The sequence below is a fragment of the Rhinolophus sinicus genome, chromosome 12 (assembly GCF_057876585.1).
Source record: "Rhinolophus sinicus isolate RSI-liver-muscle chromosome 12, RSI-T2T, whole genome shotgun sequence".
Lineage (NCBI taxonomy): Eukaryota > Metazoa > Chordata > Mammalia > Chiroptera > Rhinolophidae > Rhinolophus > Rhinolophus sinicus.
Window position 1 is genome coordinate 22,006,859 of NC_142512.1, and position 15,936 is coordinate 22,022,794.

Genomic DNA, 15,936 nt, shown 5'->3' on the forward strand with positions numbered 1-15,936 from the left:
CAAGAGGAAGTAGGTCTAGAGAGAGAGAGAAAGGTAGGATGCTGGGGTGTGGAGGCGCTGGGAGAGAAGGGGTGTCTGTGAATTCTGGGCCAGGAAAGTAAACACTTTTCACCCCAGAGAACTTTCTCTCCTCTCTCCTCCTGTGCTCCACCCCGAGACTGAATCATGTTTGGTCCATATATAGGTTCAAAGAGCCTGACCACACTGATCTTAAGTGTGTGGCTGTGTCGCCTCAGCACGCCCGGTGGCAGTGTCCAGAAAACAACGGGGCTGTTTGGCAGGGCCTGTGTGGCTAGGCATTGCCTGAGCGTGGTGGGTGGGAGTGGAAGGTCTGGTTATACCCATTTTACACACAGAGAAACTGAGACCCAAAGAGTCTGAGGGACATGCCCAAGGTCACATAGCTTACTGGTGGCAGCCTGACCTTTATGAGGATACTTAGGTTCTCAAAAAGGTATTTCTCTCCTTTAAAATTCTATTCCTCGTATAAAAATATCATCACGTAGAAAGAAGTATCTCACAAATAGAAAACCTCAGAATGGAGGTTATGATCTCCTTGGATATGGTGGAGCCCTGGCAACTTCTGATCCCCTGCTCTAAGAATTTCTCTCGTCTCTTCTCCCTCTCTACTCCTCTCTCCCTATTTTCTTTTTTTTTTCCTGGGCTTTAGAACGGCAAGCGAGATGTCTTGGTCATAATGAAACATTCCAAGTGACATCAGAATCAGGGGAACATGTTAAATAAACTTCGTTTAATTAGCTTCAACACCTGGTTAAGGGAAATGATTGAAAAGAGACTTAACAGGATAGGCTGGGTCGGGGAAGTGGGAGGGTAGGATGGGAGCAGTGACAATAACCTTACCTGAAGTCAAGCTGGTCCCTGCAATGTGTTGGAGAGAAAGCCAAGTGTGCTAGCTGTCAGGCCCGGATGAGCCAGTAAGGGTCACATGGGCACTGAGTGGGCAGAAGGTGCCCCAGAGCCATCAGATGTCTGTACCTCTCTTCCTTCTTACAGCTTATTAAGATGCACCAACATTTGCAAAGACTGACTTCTTTGAGAGGCTCCCATTCAACTGAGGCTTCGAGTTCCCTGGCCTCACCTCCATGCCCACTGTATTGCTGGATCAACTAGAATTTGACCGGTTAAACCCACAGTTAGAGCCGAAAGAAGGGAAAGGAAGGAAAATCCTTTGTAATCCTTTCCAACCCCAGGAATAGGTTCATCATTGATTGGGATATGGGACAAGTGACACTCTCATTCCTTGCAAGTTGGAGTATGAAACAATACAACTTTGGGAAACAACTCAAGAGAGGTGAAAACATATGCATACGTTCATGACAGCTTTACTCACCCCAGCTCCAAACTGGACACAGCCCACAGGAGAAAGGAGAAACAAATGATGGTATTCACACAATGGAATGCCCCTCGGCAATAAAGGAAGTATGATATAGGAAATATCAGTGAATCTCACAGTGAAGGAATGACCCGAGGCGGGTGTGGCTGGGAGGGCACGCAGGAGTCTTCTGGGTTCTGGAACTGAATCTGGATTTTGGTCACACAGCGGTTTTACCTATGTAAAAACATCCAGCAAACAAGGATCCGTGCATTTTACTCTACATAAACACTAGCTCAATAAAGTACTGTTAAAAAAAGCCAAAAAAGCTCTCAGAGTCTAGAGTCCCATCAAGACACAGGGACAGCTAGAATTCCAGCAAACAAGCATGAACGCATCACGGAGTGTCTTGGAGGTGAGTCAGCACTTCGAAAAGAGCCCCAGGGCCCTCTGCTCCCGCCCTGTGCCCTTGCAGGGTGGGGCGTTCTCAGACTAATTAAGACAGTAAGAAGGTGTCCTCCAAATGCAGTGCCAGGGCACTACTGACTAGGCAGCTTGGCATCACTGCGCAGCCACCAGGACCCATTCCCAGGGCCCTGCTGTGGCCTCTAAGGAGGCGAGGGGCCGCCCTCAGCCCAGCTCCTATGCAGAGTTTTGTTAGTCAAAGTCCCAGACACGGGTCTGAGGCTGTCTTCTCTACCCTGGAGACCGAAGGATCTGTTCAAAATGTGAGTCTGCCACCTCACACCCTTTGGGATTGCCACTATCAAGAAACCAGAAGATGAAGAGTGTTGATGAGGAATGTGGGTGAACAGCCCTTGGGCACTTGGTGGGCCCGTAAAATGGGGAGGCGGCTATGGAAAATGTAGTGTAAGGGCCTCATGATAGCTTTATTTTTTACTATAATACTGTGTTTCCGCCAAAAAAAGACCTAACCAGAAAATAAGCCCTAGCATGATTTTTCAGGATGACATCCCCTGAACATAAGGCTTCATGCATCTTTTGGAACAAAAATTAATATAAGATCCGGTCTTATTTTCAGGAAAACGCGGTATAAGTGCCTGATGTTAAGCGTTTGATTGCAAGGCCTCCATTTCAAGGATATCCATCTCAAATAAACAGAATGCCCGCCGTGTAATAGCTTCTAGCTGAACAATTAGATAAGCACCCAGACCATCCCCACCCATTAAGTTCCCCTTTTTAAAGGCCTTGGGTAACCTAGATAACTGACCAAATGAGTAATCCCACTTTTCCCTTCCTGTGATCTAATTCCCACTTAGCCACCCGACCTTTGGACTCCAATAAATGCAGAACCCTAGGTCCCGGATCTCTCTACCTGCAACTTTGCTGTGTGGCCCCAGGACTAGTGAGTGGTAAACCTTGTGTTTTCAAAGTTCCGTGATGATTTTGTTGCTGAGATGCATCTTGCAGTCACCATAAGAACCACAAGGGCTGGTCCAGCGACAACATTGGTTCCAGTTGGGGAAATATCTATAGGAACTCCCCACAAGTAGTACAGGGCCAGAAGAGTGCCCCAGGCATTTCTAGCCATTAGCATCAATATCCATAGGCTGAGACCTATGCAACAAAACAGTATGGCGGTTCCTCAAAAAACTAAATGTAGGATTACTATATGATCCAGCAATTCCACTCGTATACCTGAAAAATTTGAAGAGACATTTGTACACCCATGTTCATAGCAGCATTATTCACAATAACGAAGAGATGGAAGCGGCCCATATGTCCATCAATAGATGAATGGACAAAGTGTATATACATATAGAATGGAATATTATTCCTCCCTAAAAAGGAATGAAATTCTGACACATGCTACAGTGTGGATGAACTCTGAGGACATTAGGTTAAATGAAATAAGCCAGTCACAAAAAGACAAATATTGTATGATTCCAGTTATATGAGGTATCTAGAGTAGGCAAATTTATAGAAAATAAAGTAGAATGGTGGTTGCCAGGGGCTGGGGTGGGGGGGGGAGTGGGAAATGGGGAGTTGTTGTTTAATGGGTATAGAGGGGGAGTTGTTGTTTAATGAGAATAGAATTAAGTTTTGTAAAATGAAAAAAGTTCTGTGGATGGATGGTGGTCATGTGTGGAGAGCAAAAAATTGTATTTATTTATTTACTTATTTATTTTTTATTTTATTTTTTTAGGGAAAAAATTTTACTCTACCTTTCTAGGTTCTTCTAGCTGGTTTAATAATAAAATTGGTGCGAGACAGATTAACAGGAGAAAAGCCAAATTTAATTTTGTATGTATGAGGGCTCCATAGAATGTGAGGCCCATAGGCAGTCAGGCAATTGAGGCTTACATGCCTGTACTAAGCTAAGGCGAAGGGAGTAAGAGTCTGGGACTTTGAAGGGAAGGAAGACAATTCACAGGGAGATGAGAAGAGCAAATGTTTGGCTAATAATTTCCATGCCATGCAAAGAAGTCTTTTTAATGTAAACAAAACCTGTTTGGTAATAGCTCTCCTCCTGGTACAGGCTCCCTATCTAAATTCTTTAAGGCAGGTAAGGGAAAGATTAAAAGAAAAACTTCTGGGCCAGCCCGGTGGCTCAGGTGGTTGGAGCACCATGCTGCTAACGCTGATGTCGCTAGTTCGATTCCCACATGGGCCAGTGAGCTGCGCCTTCTACAGCTAAGATTGTGACCAACAGCTCTCCCTGGAGTTAGGCTACCATGTGCTACCATGTGATGCCGTGTGATGCCATGTGCTACCATGTGCTGCCATGAGCGGCGTGAGTAGCCCGCTGGCAGGCAGCCGGCGAGAGCTGCTGTGAGCGGCCGCCTGGCAACCAACTGCCTCAGCCGGGGGGAGTGCAAGGCTCATAACACCAGCATGGGCCAGGGAGCTGTGTCCTACACAACTAGACTGAGAAACAACGGCTTGAACAGGAGCGGGGGGGCTGTGAGGGGAGGTGGAAAAAGGGGGAAAAAAGAACTTCCTGAATTTTCTGTGTCTTAAAAATTACCAGCTCATTTATGCTAAACAGACACATTTTGGGGTGGCAAATTTTGTTTCCCTACAGTCTCACCTTTGAAAGTTCAGAAGTTGAGTTAGTAGATTGTTCCATCTCAGTGAACCAGTGTCTTGGTCCTGACAATAGGTCAGTTTAGTTAAACTCATTTCAGGAGGCAGTTATGTGGGTAGACTCCCTATGGTACAAACAATCAGGTGTTTACTAAAACATTTCTATGGAAACAAAAGGAAAACAAAGGGTAACGATTGGAGAAGACTATAAACCCAGCCTCAGTCCAGAGGGCAGCCAGTCAAGAAAATTTCTAGATGTTTGGCTGGAAGCATATTTTAGATGGAGTAAGGGCAGGCAATGGCAATCTGACAGATTTTCTGAGTTTGCAGTTTGAATGCCTCTGGTGAGCATTCTGAGGGACATATACAGTAACAGACACAGAGATTGTCCATTCATGAGCTGTTGTGATGATTTCTCTGAAGTTTCTATCCAGTTGTCCAACTGTAGCTTCCGTGGCTTTTGGAAAAGGGCAGTTTTAGTTCTCACGGATTCCAAGTCAGAAGAGTGGAAGGAAAAATTGGAAACGTTAGTTTGGTGAGCTGTAGTCAAGTATTGGAGGAAACTAGAAGAATTCAGGATCTAGTCCAGTTTACAGGTAGAAAACAAAACTTCAAGGACAATTAATAGGACTAGAAGCTGATATCCACAAAGGTGTACTCGAGTTTGGCTTTGAAACAACTTTTCTCTCTACAGTCATTCCCCACTTCTATCAGACATAATCAAAGTTAAGACTAATTTGTTGGCAAAATAAATCTAGTCTCTTTAAATATCGCCTGGTTATTTAAGTAAATGCAGCAAGAACAATGCTTAACCATGTATAATCTTTTAATCTGCTTTGCCGGGACTTTTTATAAAGCATCTCAGACTGGACTTTTTAAAAGCTTCTCAAGGTCAGGACTTGCCATCACACTTCGCTTGCAATACCTACAGATTTGGGTGAATTCTTCTCTTGTTGAGGTTCCCAAAATATCTTGAGGTTCCTGGGTCTGCCAGTAAATGACCATCGTTACTCACCTGGTTAAGCTGTTGGTAACCCTGTAAGCAAGGTACCCGCCAGGCTGATTTTTCCAAGGGGATTTACTGGCTACAGAAAATCAACCTTAATTCCCAAAAGCTGTCTGGTCATACGTGAGTCGAAGCTTATTCTCAAATATGACAGTTCAAGTCAAAGTTTTGGTAATATAACCAATGTCCAATTGTATCCTGTTATAAGGAGAACAGATTCTTAATTTTCTCCTGTTAATCTGCCTTATGCCATTTTAATTATTTGACCAGACATAAGAACCAAGAGCCCTAAAGCAAGTATGCCCAGCACTGGGGATAGTGATATCCAGACTCAGATAAGCCATGAATCTCTCCCAGAGCCTGGGATTGGGCAGTTTGGGGGGAAGGCCGGACATCTGCATTTTCAACAAACACCCCACACGGATCTGGGTTTTGTGGGACTCAAATTACACATTTGGGAGGCATCTTTAAGGAAAAGAATGCCTTACTTTACTGAAATGAATGATCATATAAACATGTTGCTGGGGCCTTGCCCAAGGTCCACGCACGTGAGGGGCCCTGTAGCCTGAGCCCCCATAGGCCTGCCTGGGAGCCCACCTCTGAGTCAAGAGGGTTCTGAGGTGACAGGAAAGTGAAACTCCCTTGAAGAAGCACAGACTAGCATTTCATTTACAAGCATTTACTGAGCACCTGCTGGGTGCCGGCCCTGAGCTTGGCTGTGGGGACCACAGACCAAGACAACATTGTCCTTTCTCTCTAAAGATTCGTAAATCATTAAGATTGGTGGTAATGCAAATTACTAAATGCACTAATGTGCTATGAAGCCAAGTGTCTTCAGTTTTCAGTGGGGCATAGCAGCTGGGTGAAGCCAGAGAAGTTACTCTGTAAGCCTCCATGTCCTCATCTGTGAGATGGGGCTAATCCCAGGCCTTATTACATAAGGGTATTGTGAGAATGAAACGAACTAACGCTTGTGAAGCATGTAAGTCGATGCCTGGCAGAGAGTGAGCACTCCATAAATTATGTCTGTGTTTTCACATATCTCACCTGTGGGCGGTGAGGCCAGAATAGCGTTCAGAGAAGAGGTGGCCCCCCGGCTGAGTCTTGAAGGATCGGTGGTGTCCCTTCCATGGGTGGCAGGGATAAGGAGGGGAAGAGCACACAGCTCCGTGGAATCAAGCGCACTCAACATCACTGTTTACTCACACTTCCTCACTGGGGAACCCACGTGAGCAAACATTAAGTACCAGATGTGCAAAGAATTAGTGTCGGGTCAGTAATTGATTTCCTGGCCCTATAGTACTTTCCTACTTGTTTGGCAGCATATTATTTTCTGCTTCATCTGATGAAGATTCGACACATTTTCCATAGAGGAAACTAGAAAGATCGTCCCGTCTTTCCAGTGGCCTGCTTTTTCTCCACTGCCCACATACTTTGGGAACCAGGCAATGGAGGACACATGCCATTGTGACACACCTCTGGCCATGCATCTGTGTATCTGGACCCAGGTGAGTTGGCACAATGGGCAGGAAGAATGTTGCAGAAGCCATTCCTAAGCTGGGATAGCTGGGAATAACTTAATTACTCATGAAAGTGGCTGTGAACCACATAAACGTATCCCACTAAACTTAAAATAAATATATGCCAAACTCAACTCCCCCTTAGCCAAATTCCCCAAGTGCATATGGCGTCTCCAATGCGATCTGACTCAAGAGGAAACTGTAGTGTTAATCAGTTCATTTAATACATCTTAACTTCCGCAAATGTTACAAACACCCGTGACCATGCAAATCCATTGCCCACGTAGTGAAGGGCCTTGATGTTCAAGTTTCTCAGCGAACCCCCCTCTGGGTTCAGTTCCTGAACCAGCAGAAAGATGGATGATGGATGGGCTGCAGCCAGACGGAAATGAAACCTGGTTCAGCTGGAACCTCCAGACCCCAGTCCATGCCCTCCCTCTCGGCTGCTCTCCCTTCTCTCTAGTGCTGGTGTCTACACCCTCCCTTTCCCAGAAAAACAGTTGAATCCAGTAAGAGATACTCTGAATTCTGATGGTTTCACTTCCTTCTTATCAGGCTGAGACTTGCTGGGATGAATACTTCATGAATCTAAGAAGCAGAGAAGTGCTCGTGGTCACACATGGAATGAGCAGCAGAACGAAGATAAAAACCAGGTCCGCCCGGCTCCCAGCTCGGCCTGCAACACCACAGCCAGCGCCCCTCCTCTCTCTTCGTGGGAGTTGAAGAGATGGCGGGAGCAACAAGCAAGCAGCTACTGACCTGCTGAACTGACAGCACCAGGCCTGAGTCATCTAGTCCACGTTCTGGTTACCTGCTGCTGCATAAAATTTTATGAACACGTAGTAGCTTCAAACAAAGACGTTTATCTGGCTCACAAATCTGAACTTGGGCAGAACTCCGGGGGAGAGCTTATCTCTGCCCCAGAGAGTGGGATCCATTTTGTAACGATAATCTTGCCTCAGCAGTCACACCCTGCCATTGCCACCATGTTCTACCTTTCGAGGCAATCCAAAAGTCCCCCAGGTTCAAGGGGTGGGAAGAGACCTCACCTTTTGATGGGGAGCAGCAAGATCTTGGAAGATCATGTGGGACCTGAAATATATGGAAGATTCAATGACTGCCACCGTCAGTAAACAAGTGCTGGGCCCCTCCTGGGCACTGGGGTACAGAGAGGACTTGGGCACAGCCCTGCCTGGAGTAGCTCATATTCCAACGGGTAAGACAGATATGCAGCTAATAGTTGGATGGGCATAGAGGAGGGAGTACCCAGAGGTTGTTTTTAAGTTAATACTTGTATAGTATTGATTATGTGATACACACGATTCTGAGAGCCTTACCCTTTAATCCTCCCTCAGCTTTATGAAGTAAGTGTTATTAATTATGTCAATTCTACATGAAAAGAAATGAAGGTACAGAGAGGTGAAGATACCTACCCAAGGTTATACAGCTAGAAAGCACCAGAGCCGAGACTCAGCCCACCTGCGCTGCTAAGCACTGCACCACCCTGCCTCACTTCTTAGACACCTTCTCATGGGGCTTCCTTTCATGGGCCCCAACATCTGTCACAGGGAATGTAGCTCTGTGCTCTGTGCCCCCAGGGGTGAAAAGGGCTCTGCCAAAACCAATCTCCTGGTTTCCTTTTTGAACAATATTTTCTGTCCCTGGGGAGTGGGAGGTTCAGCTTTGGGTTCTGTCAACACCGTCTCATCCAGGGCCCATTCCAGAGGGGTGGCAGGGAATGAGGGCAGAGGTGGCTGCTCTTCCGAACAGGAAAGAATAATGAATCCATTTTCTTTTGTATCCGGGGACTTCCTGTGGAGAGCGTAACGTAGAATGAAATGGTATTTTCCACGAAGTGGCAGATTATCTTATCGGGGAGGCCACATGTTGAAGCAAGAGCTCACACAGAGTCAGCCAGATGTGGCTCCAAGTCCAAGCTGTTCCTTCACTTGCTGGATGGATGACCCTGAGCAGGGTACTTCACCTCTGATAGCCACTTTCTCCTTCTGTAAATGGAGGTAATACTTGTCTCATGTAATTTGCCTGATATGAAATGAGAGAATATATATAGAGCACCTTTCATGGTCCTGCTACATAGTAGATACTCAGTGATGTTTTCTTGCTTTGCTCTGGCCTCCTGGAGTGGGCCCAGAGTTAGATCATGTACCCAAGCAATCTGACCAACACATAACAGTGTGGGGCTTTCACCTCCCTTGTTTCTAGACACTCTACTTCTAGTAATGCAGCCTAAGATGATTCTATTATTTTTGGCAGCCATATCTGTCAGTGGTTCTCAACGACTAAAACCCTACAGTTCTTTCCATATGTAGCAGCTGCCCCTCAGCCACTCCTTGCAGCCATCATAAAGGGCCCAGCTACAGACAGTGATGCTTGTGGTGTTCCAGAAATACGGCAAATCCCAGGCCACTTCCTCCGTGACTCAGGCCTTCCTTCCACACTGACATGGGAGGCTTGCCCAATCCACCCAACAAAGGAGAGATCAGGTAAGATTCAGAACCCAGGGCCCCTGCACCTTTCCCCTGATCCCCTCAGTTCCCAAGGGGTGTTGGCCCAGCCGTGTGCTCAAGGGAAAAGATAGCAGGCACTCAGTTCCTACTTGGTGATGGTGAGACGGATGAGCCTATGTGTGGATACTCTCCAATGTGGCTCTGCCTCCCAGGCTAGAACTTTACTTAACTGACTTTTTTTTTATTTTTTATAGGTGGATTAGGCGTGGGAGGTGGAAACCTTCATCACATTGGAATCTACAGAGTATCATGGGCCACTCCTACATACAAACATTGAAGACAATCTGCATCTGGAGGCCACTCGGACTGGAGAGAAGGAAGTCCCTGGGGTCACTACGTAGCTCCCCTTCCAGAGACCAGGACTGGTGAGGGGTGCAGGTATGTGAGGGGTGCAGATCCTGGCTGGCTGGGGGCAGCCATCAGGCTTTGAGCACCCACTATATGCTCAGTGCTTTGCATACTTCTTTTTATCTTGTCTTCACAACAACTAGGGGGGCAGCAAGAGCCCACTTTCTTTATCAACAAAGAAACCTGGGTTCCGGCGTGTGGGGGAGCTCATGTTGGGTCACGCAGCCAATAAGTGAGAGGGCAGCCCGAGTGGGCCAGAACCTGCAAGCTGGCGGCCTACAGGCCAGTTCCGGTCTGCAAACTTGTTTCGTTTGTCCTACATACTGTTTAAAAAAATTGTAAGCCGACTTTTGGAAGTTGAGAGATTTTACATAAAAATCTAGTCCTCTCACTTCTGTTAAAAAACAAAAACCAAAATGACAGAAAAACAAAAAGGAAGATCTGTCTACACGGGCCTCTCAGACCCACAAGGCAACAATTCTCCAGAGCAGAGTACCAGCTGCCTCATAACACCAGCATGGGCCAGGGAGCTGTGTCCTACACAACTAGACTGACAAATAACGGCTTGAACCAGAGTGGGCGGGAGACAAAAGAAGTGGGGGGGACAAAAAAAGAAATGATAAACAGAAAGGCTCTAAATTTGTTACCAAAAAAGATAGGAGAGAAAAAAAATTATTTTGTGGAAATGAAGGCTATTCCCATGCACTTAACAAGTAAGTACCTGTTCCATCTCACTCATGCCAGATACCTCCTGGCCCCACGGGCCTTTGATTTTGCAATCTCTGAGCTAGACCAAAGCCACTGGAGGCTTGAGAAGAAGCAGGCAAGCCTGGCCTTTTTCCTGGTTGTGCAGGCATAGAAAGTGCCAAGTGTCTGAAAGGACAGTGGGGCCCTCCCTCTTTCTATCCGAAACAGCAAGAAAAAGGAGAACAAAAGATTGACTCTGGGGGACACCAAACTTGCCTTGTTTTCTAGAGACTTCTCACAGTGAAACCAAAACCCGGGTGCGCTGTGGCACAGACCTGCACCCATTTCTAGTAACACAGAGGGTGGTTTTTTGGAGAGAACGCCCGTGAGAGAGCCGCAGCTGCCACACGGGAAAAACAATGGATCCTTTCACAGACCTTTGTCTCCTTGAACCTCTGTCTCTTGAGGGACTAGTGTGGTGTTGGGTGCTCATCTTGCTCACGGGTTCTGTCTCAGCATGGCTTCTCAATTTGGAACCGTCCCTGGCTACCCAGCATCCCCGCTGGTTCGCATCCCCTTTTATTCTCCCAGGGTCTCAGTTTGGATGGTCTGGTCACCCTGCTTGCAACCAACCCTTGTCTTTCATTTGTATTTGTAACTCAGAACAACTTCTGACAATTTATTCCTTATTCTGGACCCTTAAGGAGTAAACCAAGAGCAGAAACAGCTGTGGTTTATAAGCACTGTCTGGGGGACTGTTCCATGGGAATACATCCTCTGCTCCATCTCTAAATGGGATGGCCACTGGGAAGGGCTGATTTCCCTGGAAACTCCCTCAACCCTCTTCTGTGCACTTGCAAGCTGCAAAATATAGTAGGGGAAGGCCAAGAGCTACCATGCTGCCCATCTGTCTCCCACATTTTCCGTATAGTGTGGGACCCAAACTTCCTCTGACCTTCTCACCTTCAGGAGTCAATGTCTTTGCTCAGTGTTGGGAAAGCAGGGGCTCTATTTTCCATTTCTCTCCATCCCCTTCCCTGTGCTTCTCCTTCTAGGGGCTCCTTGGCATCCCATGCTCCCCCTCACCCACCAGGTTCCGACTCTTGTAAGACATACTCCCACCCTCTTTGAGATCCCAGGTACTCTCCCCAGGGGAGCCACTATAATGGGTTGCAAAGAGTGTGGACAGGGGACATAGACCAAGTTTGAATCTTGGTCCTGTCATTTAATTTTAGTGTGATCATGGATAATTTCCTTAATTTCTCCAAGCTTCATTTCCTCCCCTATAAAATGAGGCAAGTGAATGTGAACCTTATAAGTTGTCGTAGGAATTACACGGGCTAACGCATGGAAAGGATTAGCACCGAGCTCAGCACGTACTACCCCTTGGTAAATGCTAGGTAGCACTGTCATACTTACTCCTGGCCTGGATGGATCTTTGCCCCCAGGTCTGCTCACCTCCCCCATAATATAGTTCTGAATCCTTTGGTCCGGAGGGATGCCCCCGGCACAGAGGGACCTCAGCAGGGCGGTCAGTGATGTCCACAGATGCACAAGTCCCATTGTACAGTCCAGGGAGCCATGGGTCCTCCATGTCCACATTGAACCACGTTAACCTCACTTTGCTACTTTCTTCAACCACTGCGCTCAACTCTGGGCTTCCGTCCTAGGAAAGGGGACTGTTTCAGTGTCACACCCACTTTCTGATGGTCTTGCTACTAATTACACAAAGATATCCTGTCCATGCTTTGAGATGTGCTTGCCTACAGACTAGATTCTATTTGCGTTCTTTTTAGTCGAGCAACAGGGGATGGAAAAGAGGGTTCACGTTCTTCTAGTTACAAAGTTTTCCTCCAAGCATACAACTTTAAATTTAATTCCCAAGGACCCAGGTGCACTGTCATTCACTGCCAGTTTGATCTTGGCAGCTGGTGGTCCCCTTTCTTCTTTCTTCTCCATGGACCAGCCTGCTGGCACCACCCCCACTCCCCAATATATCCTAGAGAAGTCCTCTCTCCTGGGCTAAAATCTGGAACCATCTACTTCTGCAGAGGCTGTGGACCTGCTTGAATGGAATGGTATATAGAGTTCTGATTTTGGGGGTAATTAGGGACTTTTGGATATGACACAAGGGGTCAAAGAGAGCCATTGTTTGCCAAATGCTCCCTCCTCCCACTGCTTTCTGAGAGTCAGGAAGTTTAGATTAGAGAAAGAACAAAGGGCTTCCCGCCAGGACCTCAGATTGCCCTAGTTAATCTGTAACCTAACCCACTTTCACTCAGCCAGATGTCAGTATTGAAAATTGTTAGGGAAAACATACCTAACATCATACTTATAAATTAGACCTCCCCACGAAACGTCTCCATAACTGGGGACCCTCAATTTGTTGGCTGGGTCTTCAAAAACGAAGTCACGAAACCACAGGCCCAGAATCACAAAACACAGAGTATGACGAGATGGTCACAGATTCACCTTAGTACATTCCCTGTAGTTTAAGGGAAAATATATACACATGTTTGCAAATGCTCAGTTTGTCCATAGTAACCCCGAAACATTTTAAGTCCCACAAAACAATTAGATTCAGCCATAAATTTTCTCCTCATCCAAGTTACATTGGCCAAATCAATCATTCACTCAAGCAGAGGCATGTGTCCAGTGAAAGTGGAACCAATAAAGGCCTATCTGCATTTCCAAAGTTGATTCAATTTCCTAGTTCCCACCCTTGCTCATTCATTTCTATAGCTGACATTTCTTGAAGGTGTGACGTCAGGCAATGCCTAAAAACTCACTAGCCTCTGCCATGCAAGTAATCTTGGCACGTGCACACAGAACCACACTTGACCTTCACAGCTAAACAAGCTAGCTCCTTGCGGGGAGGGGACCCAGTCCCCTACCTACCTGTCTGCCCCTCGGTCCGTTTCTTCTCAGCCTGCCTGGGTAGCGATGACAGCTTCGTTGGCTGAGTTTCACCTCCTACTTGGAAAGTGAGACCTGAGGCAGACACACCCACATAAGCCATCCCTGCCCTGTGCGATATTCTAAATCTCGCAGGTGGAAACTTCTAACACACTCAAAAGAGATATCGGTCACTGAAGTTTTTTTTAGAGAGCAAAAACTTTTCAAGCTCACATTCTGGTTCTATTAGGTTGGTGCAAAAGTAACTGGTGTTTAAAAGGTTAAAAGAAAATTGCAAAAACTGCAATTACTTTTGCACCAACCTAATAGTTGGGGGGCACCATCTCGTGGCTGTTTCATGCCAGCCTGCTGCACCTGCCAGCATCCTCTCTCTCTCTGCATAAGGTGTTCAGTTCATTGGGGGTGAGGGGAGGTTGGGGACCAGGCGTTAGACTGGGACCCCTGGGTGGACTTCACCCTGCCCTTTGCTCTTTATCCTGTAGCCTTTCCCTTGCCCCTCCCAGGCCCCACCAACTCTCACCTCTCCTGTCCTTCCCCACCACCTCTCTGTCCCAATTCTCTCCCCAGTCCCCCAACACCGTCCTCAGTACGTCCAGGACAGCCAGTGTGCATCATCCCTCCCACCCCACTTGGTAATCAGTGGATTGCCTCCCTCTCTCCTGTCTGTTCACAACATAGCATAAGAAAGGCAGAGTCTTAGCACCTCCCAGCTCTCCCTCAACCAGGTCTCAAGTACCATTTTGGATAAAATAGCTGAAAAATACACTTGCAAAGAAGACAGTACCCAAAGAGCCAACCTGAGCATGATCTAGTAGGTTCAAGGCAGTCACTGGTGGCCAGATGGCTCTCCTGCCCGTCGTGGCCTGGCCTGGCTTATTTGGGTCCAACTCTGCTTTTCCCCCCAAGCTGACAGAAACACCAAAACCTATCTCCTACCCGCTTGCCATTTTCATGTCTCTGTCGCTTGCAGTCTAGAGGAACAAAGAGAAGGTGGAGGGCAGCTGGATGGCTCAGTTGGTTAGAGCGTAGGCTCTCAACAACAGGGCTGCGGGTTCAAGTCCCACATGGGCCAGTGGGCTGCGCCCCCTGCAACTAAAGATTGAAAACGGAGACTGGACATGGAGCTGAGCTGCGCCCTCCACAACTAGATTGAAGGACAACGACTTGGAGCTGATGGGCCCTGGAGACACACATTGTTCCCCAATATTCCCCCCAAACACTTTATAAACAACAAAAAAAGATAAACTTCAAGAATGAAGTTTATATTAAAATGAACAAAGCAAAACAAAAACCCAAATCCCCCTCTTACACGTGGCCTAAGAACAGGGTTGCACTCTTAAAACTCATTGCTGGGCCCCCTCCCCAAAGTCCCCGATGCCGTATGGCCTGAGAATTTCTAACAAGTTCGGAAAGGATGGCACGTTGCTGGTCCGGAGACCCCACTTGGAGAACCACCAGCCTCCAAAAGAGGCCTGATATTCTAGTAGGTCGCACTTGTGGACTTTCCAGCCACTTTCATCTGGTGTCCAGTCCTACTGGTGGTGTCTAAATATTTTGAATATCTCACTTGCCTACAGGGGCCAGGTAATGAGCATACGTGGGCTGGATAAAATGCCTGGGCCTCTCAGTCTAGCTAGTCACCTCCCCACTTTTGATAGGTGTCCCTTCCTCTTTGTTCTAGGAAAAGACACCGCTCAAGGAAATGAAACCTAGACTCCAGTGATTGGGGGAAGGGGTAGCAGGAATTAAATAGGACAGAGACTGCCCAGCCCCAGGGGTAGGAAAAAATGATATATATATGACATATCATATGATACGTATGTCATATATATGATGTAGTTGTTTAATAAAGTCACCACAAACCCAAAACCATGTTTAAATGCAGCAGAAAGAGATGAGGAAGAAAAGCCTCCAAGTTTAACGCTGCTTATCTCAGGGCAGGATTAGGACAAAGGGTGTGGGTGTGTGTGTGGAGGGACAGCGTGAAGCTTAACATTTTCTCTGTCATTTCAGTTATGTTTGACATCTCAATGAACCTGTATGACTTTTCTAATATAAAAACATCTACTAAAGTAGAAATTTTGAAAAGATTCTAGGTATTCGGTCAGGCAAGTCTGGTTTTGAATCCTGCCTCTGCCACTTACCTTGTGTGACCTTGGGCAAGTACTACAACCTCTCTGAAAGGAAGACAGTATCCAAAGAGCCAACCCGAGCAGGATCTAGTCACTGGCCTGCCCTCCAACTACAAAATGGGTTCAGTAGCACCTACCTACCACCTAGTTAGTATGAAGTTTAACATCGGTATCCGCCTTATCATTAGCATAATGTCCAGAATTTTCTCAATACTTGCTTGCTATTACGATTACCAAAGAATACAATTTTAGTGTAGGTCCATTATAATGACCCAAAAAAGCAGCATGGCTCCAACTCAGGAGTTTCCTTCTTATTCACGTACCAGTGATGGGCAGAAATAGCAGGTTGGCAGGGCGGCCTCCTCCAGTCAGATACCCGGAGTGATGCGATGCTGCCCTCAACATGTGACTTCCTGAG